The sequence below is a fragment of the Eptatretus burgeri genome, chromosome 17 (genome assembly GCF_056783735.1).
Source record: "Eptatretus burgeri isolate ZD-2024b chromosome 17, Ebu_testis_v1, whole genome shotgun sequence".
Taxonomy (NCBI): Eukaryota; Metazoa; Chordata; class Myxini; order Myxiniformes; family Myxinidae; genus Eptatretus; species Eptatretus burgeri.
Genome location: NC_140977.1, coordinates 44267257 through 44274777, shown reverse-complemented (window position 1 = coordinate 44274777; position 7521 = coordinate 44267257). Strand labels below are relative to the sequence as shown.

At 42.3% G+C, this 7521-nt stretch overlaps 1 long non-coding RNA gene across 1 annotated transcript in view; it reads left to right on the top strand.

Moving 5' to 3' along the window:
• Positions 1-2240: 2240 nt before the first annotated feature.
• LOC147009932 (uncharacterized) overlaps positions 2241-7521 on the top strand; it is an 18722-nt gene continuing 13441 nt past the window's right edge. Inside the window, exon 1 of the long non-coding RNA XR_015052963.1 lies at positions 2241-2517. This is a non-coding gene — a long non-coding RNA (uncharacterized LOC147009932). The remainder of the gene's footprint in view (positions 2518-7521) is intronic.

Below are 7521 nucleotides of genomic sequence, written 5' to 3'. Positions count from 1 at the left end.
AGCGTTTGGTGAGCAGGGCAGGGTGCCAGACTGTGTCAAAAGTATGCGATATGTCAGGGATATGGCTCTGATTTCATGTCCGGCATCGAGTACCTCCATCCATTGTTGGAAGAGCAGAAGCAGCATATTCAGGGTAGTGTGACCTGATCTGAAACCAAATTGATGATTGGAAATCAAGCCATTGGAGAAGAGGAAGGATTTAATGTCTGAAGCGATGATGGATTCCATAACCTTGCTGATGATTGGGAGAAGTCGCATTGGTCTGTAGATGCAGGGATCTGCTTTTGCGCCTTTTTTATGCAGGGCAGTGATGTTTGCAGATTTCCAAGCAGATGGCAGATGACCTTGAGCAAATGAGAGGTGAATAGAACAGAGAGAGGGTGAGCAAGAGCAGAAGAGCAGGTTTTTAGGACACGTGGACTGATGCCGTCTGGACCGGTTGCAGAATCTGAGTCGAGGTTTGACAGCAAGCTCTCGACCTTGTCAGGGGAAAAGGACACAGAGTCCAGGGATAGTTGGGTGCGACTGGGTAAGGTGGGGAGAGAAAGCAATGGGTTTCGGACACAAGATTTTGATGAAGACACCGAGTTTAGGCATTCAGCCTTATCACGTGCGGTATCAGCAGTGTGGCAATTTGAGGTAAGGGAGGGGATGGAGGGGGAACATACACCAGAAACAGATTTGATTAGATGCCACGAGGATTTGGAGGAGGGAGAGAGGTTTGAGAGTTCAGACTTAAGCTGAGAAAGATGTTGTTTTCTGGCTCTCCTGAGGGTAGATACACACTTGTTCCGAGGTTTATGGAAAGAACTGAGATTACCATCAGTTGGGTTTACTTTCCATAAGGCAAAGGCAAGTTGTTTCAGGACAACTGTCTCACCACTAGCTTCAGTGAACCATGGGTGGGAGGAAGGGTAGGACAACTGAAGATGAGAGGGGATAAATCTGTGTATGAGGGAGAGCAAGTTTCTTTGAAAGAATTCCCAGGATGAGTTGATGTTGGAGAAAGTAGCGATGGGAGACCAGTCTAGAAGTTTGATGGCTGCTTGCAGACCCTGCCAGTCGGCTTGAGTGAAATGCCAGACTCGACGGCGGTGAGGTGGTTCTTTGATAACAGCAAGAGAGATGTCCACTTTGACAAGGACGTGGTCAGAAGAACCAATTGGAGTAGAGGAAGAGCAGCAGATATTTTCATGAAAATTTGACAAAATCAGATCCAGAAGAGATGGAGTACCATTGGTTGAGATCCGGGTCAGGAAATTGACCGATTGAGTCAGTCCCAATGAGTCGCAGAAAGCTTTTGCTGAAGTGCCATGACAGGTGAGAGAGGTACCCACACCTCGCCAAATGGCATGATGACAATTGAAGTCACCACATAAGAGGAAGAGAGAGTTTGTATGAGAAGATAGAAGTTGGTCCATGTTTTGGATAGTGAGGCGTTAGGGTTAGGGTTAGGACACATAAGGACAAGGTTAGGGTTTTTGGGCAGTACACATATAAACATGAGGTGGGAGTGGAGGGAAGCCGTAGCCAGAGGTATTCCTGGGGGTGTGGGGGAGTGAGGGCAGTGCATGGAGAGTGAGGAACAGAGTCTTTGATGAAGAGAGAACTCCTCCAGCAGGACGAGGATCAGGTCTGTCATACTGGAGGAGGGAGTAACCAGGGAGAGATACTTGGGAGTCAGTGACGTCTTGAGGAAGGAAAGTTTCTGTTTGGCAGATTATGTCTTGTTTGATTTTTTTCGGCAAGGTATGAAGGAGAGGTCGAATTGAGAGCAGTCTGTTTAAATAGTAGAAGAGTAGTGCATTATGAAACAGTAAAGAGTACCACACGTGTGAAAGAGGAAGATGAAGCATAAGAGATCGTTTTTATTATTATTATTATTATTATTTTTTTTGAGAGAGTTTTCATCAGATTTGGTCATGGAAATGTTGTAGAAAAAAATCGTGAGGTGAATGATGAAATTGGATCGGTAAACGCAGGGGGTGGAAACAGATCACGTGGTTACGGGAGAAGCACGTGGCTATGGGAGGTGTATAGTCAAAAGTGAATATATTTATTTTTAATAAGGATTGCGTTAATTCGGAAAAGAGAAGGTTGAAGTAAAATCGTGGCAGTGTGTGGTGAATTTGGAACGGTAAACGCAGTGTGAAGCTGCTGGGTCGATGAAAACTACCAGGAAGAGTAGAGAGAGGCACGTGGTAACAGGAGGTGTATAGATCGAAAGGATACAAGGAAGATTATTGATTTTTGATGTATTTTTGAAGAACAGGTAAGATTCGGGAGTGGAAGGTTGTAGGAATAAATCGTGAAGGTAATGGCGAGAGAGGGTCAGCTCAGTATAATAAAGATGGTGTGCCGGCAGAAGGAGGAAGAAGAAGAGGAAGAAGAGGAAGAAGAAGAGGAAGAAGAGGAAGAAGAAGAGGAGTAGGAAAAAGAGGAAGAAGAAGAGGAGTAGGAAGAAGAAGAAGAATAAGAAGAAGAAGGATCAGGACTCATGAATCTGCAAGGAGAAAGGTAGTTCTTTTTTGTGTTTTTTTGGATTTAAGATAAGAAACAAAGTGTTTAGTTGGGGGGAAATAGGAATTGAAGTTAATCGGGAGAGAATACAAATAAAAACGATCATACACCGAGAGGGGAAGGATGGGTTGGCCTCAAGGAATCTGGTAAGACAAGGTCGACGAAAACTCACAAAATAGCACGATTTTTGAAACGAAATCGAACTAGGAACACACAGTAACATGTAGGTGAGGAAATAAACAGTTAAAACAGGACAGATAACGACCGGAAACTTAACTTTGAGAAAGTCGGCAGAGAGCTCTGAGAGAAACCTGCCGACGCCCCAAACCCAGAACCAGAGGTTTTTCAATGGTCCATTTCATTTCTGAAAGTCCCTGTCATGTCCATCTTGTGTACCCCATGTTCCCTGCCCCATCCCTCTCCCTTCCACAGATCTCCTAATGTCTCTTTTCCTCACTGCTTTGTCCTTCCCACGCCCCTCTTGTCTCATGCCCCCCTTGCTGTGTGTTGTGTTTAGCTCTCATACGAGCCTTGACAATGTATGCAAAATAAAACAAGATTGTGCAGCACCACAGGAAAATTATATGTTTATCTCCTTTCAAGTGGATGTCCTTGTTAACATTTCTCTGAGTGTCTAATTTTTGATCCATATCAGCCGATAGTTATGCTGTCCAGCTTCGGTTTGAATCCCGACCCAGCTATGAACTGTCACCCTAGGGTTCCAGATCAATGTGATGGGTTTCAGCCCATCAGATGGATGTTGGAGTGCTGTGATGGTAACATTGTATTCCAGAGCTCGGTTGCCTTCTCAATGAATTTGATTATTTGGGGATTGATTTTGTACACTTGCATACATTTTACCATCCATAAATACAGGGCATTATCAAAAACGTTTTTATCGTCAATCCAGACTGTGGACAATTTGGTAATTCGCAATGTGTAGTTTTCACCTGTGGCCTTGTTAAGTAAAAGGTCGTCTATTTTGTTCCATACCATCTTCTTTTACATCCCTTCTGCTCTGCCTCTAGACCTCCCCCTTTTAAAAATAATTTCTGGTGGTAAATCATCTGGGATGAGTGGCATTGCTGTGATGATTCCTGTTTGAAGTTCGTATGTTGTTGGTAGACATGATATGAGCAAAAAGGCAGTTGAAACTCTTCATATTTTGGGAAGAGGAGCGTGTTAACTTCTGTGAGCCACTCATACATTGACTCTTCCCTTTGGATAAGGTTGATAAATGTTTGAGCGATTGTGGAAAGCATCTATAAATTTGGAATTCCACCAAGGCCAGGGCTTTGGAAGTTTGGCATTTTTTGCAAGTTGTTTCCAAATTTTCTCTTTTTAATTATCACTCGAAACTTTTCCTCCAGATGTTGCTTTTTCTTTCCCAAGCTTCTGATCCATTCCTGGTGTTGGTTTAATAGTTACGGTGGCGGGCTTTGGATCCCTAGTATCCTGAGTTCAAATCCCGCTCAGCTGTTGAATTAATACCAGGTGGGGTTAACTCGACCTGTCATCCTCCCGATGTCGGCAAAATGAGTGCCAGCATGCTGGTACACTGTGTCGGAGTGGCGACCCATCCAGGATTGTGCCCAATAGCCAAGGAGACTGCTTAAGCAGCAGCAATGCTCTGCACAGAGTTTGGTCCCAATATCCTCCTCCTTCTGATGCATTCCATCTCCTTGGTGCGTTCTTTTCGGTCTTCATAAATCCCTTTCCAGAATTTTTTCATTTCATACATTTTGGGTGGAATTAGCAGATTCTGCTTCTGTTTCCTGAGTTCTCAGTGGAAACTTTTTGGGTTATTTTCAAACTGCAGGATCTGTTGTTTGCTTCATCATATTTATTTTTTCTCTGCTATCATTTCCATATCGAGTCTTTACAGCACTCATTGACTCGGTCTTTCTCATTGATTGTGAAATCGTTTTTTATTTTTCAGATTCTCCTCTGAAGCTTTGGGCTGTGGTTTCCCTTCTTGAATTGTTCCATTTCTCCAGTTTCCTTTCTCAGTTGTTCTCTCTCTCCCTCGTCTCTGTTTCCATGGTGGTGGTTGGTGTTTGTTTGTGCAGCTTGGCCTATTTTTCTTGTGGTGTTGTTCTCCTGTTACTTTATGAATGAACAGTGCTGCTGCAAGACAAACTATTGATTTTGTTTGAGTGGGATAATTTGGGGATCTTTTTTTTGTTGAATGCTCGGTTGGTTCATCTACCGGTATGTTTTATTTTTTTCTCTTTGATAGTCATTGTCTTTCACTAAGTGGTATCAATCTCATGTCTATTTTGTTGGCCAACTCTTCGTCCAGCTGACACTGCTCATTATCCTCCTCTTCTCGGCTCTGCTGATCCACGTTTTCCTCCCCATTATACTCTCCCGTTCTTCCTTTTATCCTTCTGTCTGGACTGGTTCTCTCTTCCAGGATTGGTCTGCATCATTAGGTCTGCCACCTTAGGTAGACAGAGGTTATGTTTTCACCTCTGTTTGTCTGTGTTTGTTTGTGAGGAGGATATTTCAAAAAGTTAGACGGATTTGTACCAAACTTTATAGACAGTTTGGGTATGTTACATCGATGAATTGATTCGATTGTGGTGAGGGTCCGGATCCAGATAGTAGAATTTCTACTTTTGATTCTTCGAGGGAGAGAGCCAAAAACTATATATATATATATATATATATATATAACATGATATTTTTAAAAAGTTGAGTACTGGTTATGATGAGTTGGGTAGGTGACAAAAATAATCAGATTAGATTTTGGTTAAGAGCCGGATGCAGATGCAGCCGATCAGCAGGGTTCACCCAGCAATAAAAAAAACAAATTTCTTGTTTTCCAGGACTTTTAATGCAAATGTTTCATGAAACAAGTGACAATGGAATAAATCACAAGAATAAGAATGAAACCTCGTTTGTTTTCTGTTATTTCATATTCCATTGAAGATTTCAGGAATAGATTTTTACATACCAAGACAAAATATACCAGCTCAGCATGTTATACCACACAACCATTCCAAGTTGTACCTTTTGTAACATTAATCACCAGCTTGTAACAGCTCTTGGACTCTCAGAAGATTTTACAAATTAACGATAAATTAATTCCGGGTGACAGTAAAATGGCATTCAGCCAAATCTGTCACTAATATTGCAGCTGTGATGAAAATAAAAGTTTGAAGATTTGTCTTGCTTACCTGGAGTAAACTGCACTTTATAATTATCCTCATTTTCGTAAAAATTTGAAATTAACAAATGCACACTCTCCACATATGAGGTGGATTTTAAGACGACAGTAAACTTGTTTTCCATGAGCGGTTCCGTTTCATCTCAATTATAAACTCGTGTGTCATGAGGTTTACCAGAATCACCCTCACTTGTGGTGAAAAACCAGAACATTCACTGGCACTTGTGTTTTTTTGCACATTTCTTTACGTCACAGATACTGAACTCGCTAACGCCATAATTTCTGCCCAATGATTCCGTGCACTCTCGTCTTGACCAAAAGGGCAATATTACGTCTTCTTTTGGCTGCTCCCGTTAGGGGTCGCCACAGCGGATCATCCGTTATGATCCGCATAATGATTTGGCACAGGTTTTATGCCGGATGCCCTTCCTGACGCAACCTTGGTCGCCGCTTACGACACAGGGATATGGTACATCTATTCTAACCGGGGCATACACCGGGCCCAGTACACTGGTACTCACTTCGCCGACCTCGGAAGGATGACAGGCTGAGTCAACCTCCTGGTATGTTAATTCAAGCGGCCAACGGGGCTTGAACTCAGGACCTTTTGGATCCCAAGCCACTACCCTAACCACTACGCCAGCACCAGGGTAAGAGGACAATACAGTGCTCCCTCACTATATCGCGGTTCACTTTTCGCGTCTTCACTACATCGCGGGTTTCTTTCACTACATCACTACACTCTTCTTGGCTGTGCAGTACTACATTCATCTCATCATCGTCATCTTCATCATCATCGTCGTATCAACAAAGGTCAGTACCCATAATACGTTTTTTATCCCCTGCCGTGTGGCAGAAGGGGGATATTGTTGTCACCCAGGTCGTCCGTCCGGGCGTCAACATTTATAGCTGTGAGTGTGATAACTCAGAAACTGTTTGCCATATCGATTTGAAATTTGAGTCACACATGTACCACCTGAAAAGGAAGAACCCTATTTATTTTGGGCGTGGCCGGATCCAAGATGGCCGACTGGGGCGGCCATTTTGAAATTTTTTTTTGTAATAAATGGAAAACCGCTTATCTGATTTTAATTATTTTTGGTTACTACGTTCCTCACCCCTGGGGAACGTTTTCGAGATGATGACCAAATGGTGTCTTGTTTCCAATTCACCTCTCGCATTATCTGGAATATGTATGACCTTTTTCATTCAATGGTGGGGGATTCCCCATCTCTGATGGTATATTTTATATTTTATAGTACAATATAGTATTTTAAAAATTATTTTTGGTCTTAGGCTTTGCAGCCCCATGAAGTCTCATTTCTGATGAAAAAAATTTTTTTATTTAAAATAACTGATTAAATGTGTGTGTGTGTGGAAGGTTAATAAGAGTGTGTGGATGCTGTATAATGGTTTAAAATACGTTTAAAATGTGTTTAAATATATTTAAATAATTAAATTAATACGTGGTTTCTACTTCGCGGATTTTCACCTATTGCGGGTGGGTCTGGAACGCATTAACCGCGATAGGTGAGGGAGCACTGTATTACAATGACCGAAAATAAACTGAAAGGAATCGACTGTGATTCCACGGAACACAGTGTTGACGTGGATATAGGAACAGTGCAGTACTGTACGCACTGTCTGAGTTACCACCTGTGCCGCAGCAGCGCAGATGAGTGCATACAGCCAGCACAGGGGGGAAAATACCATATAAAAGCGAGATGGACCATGTAAAAACAGAACTGTTTACAGAAAATTATATTTTATAGAAAAAGCCAACATAAAAAACAAGGGTTCACTGCGTAAAACAATGTTTGGATTGGATT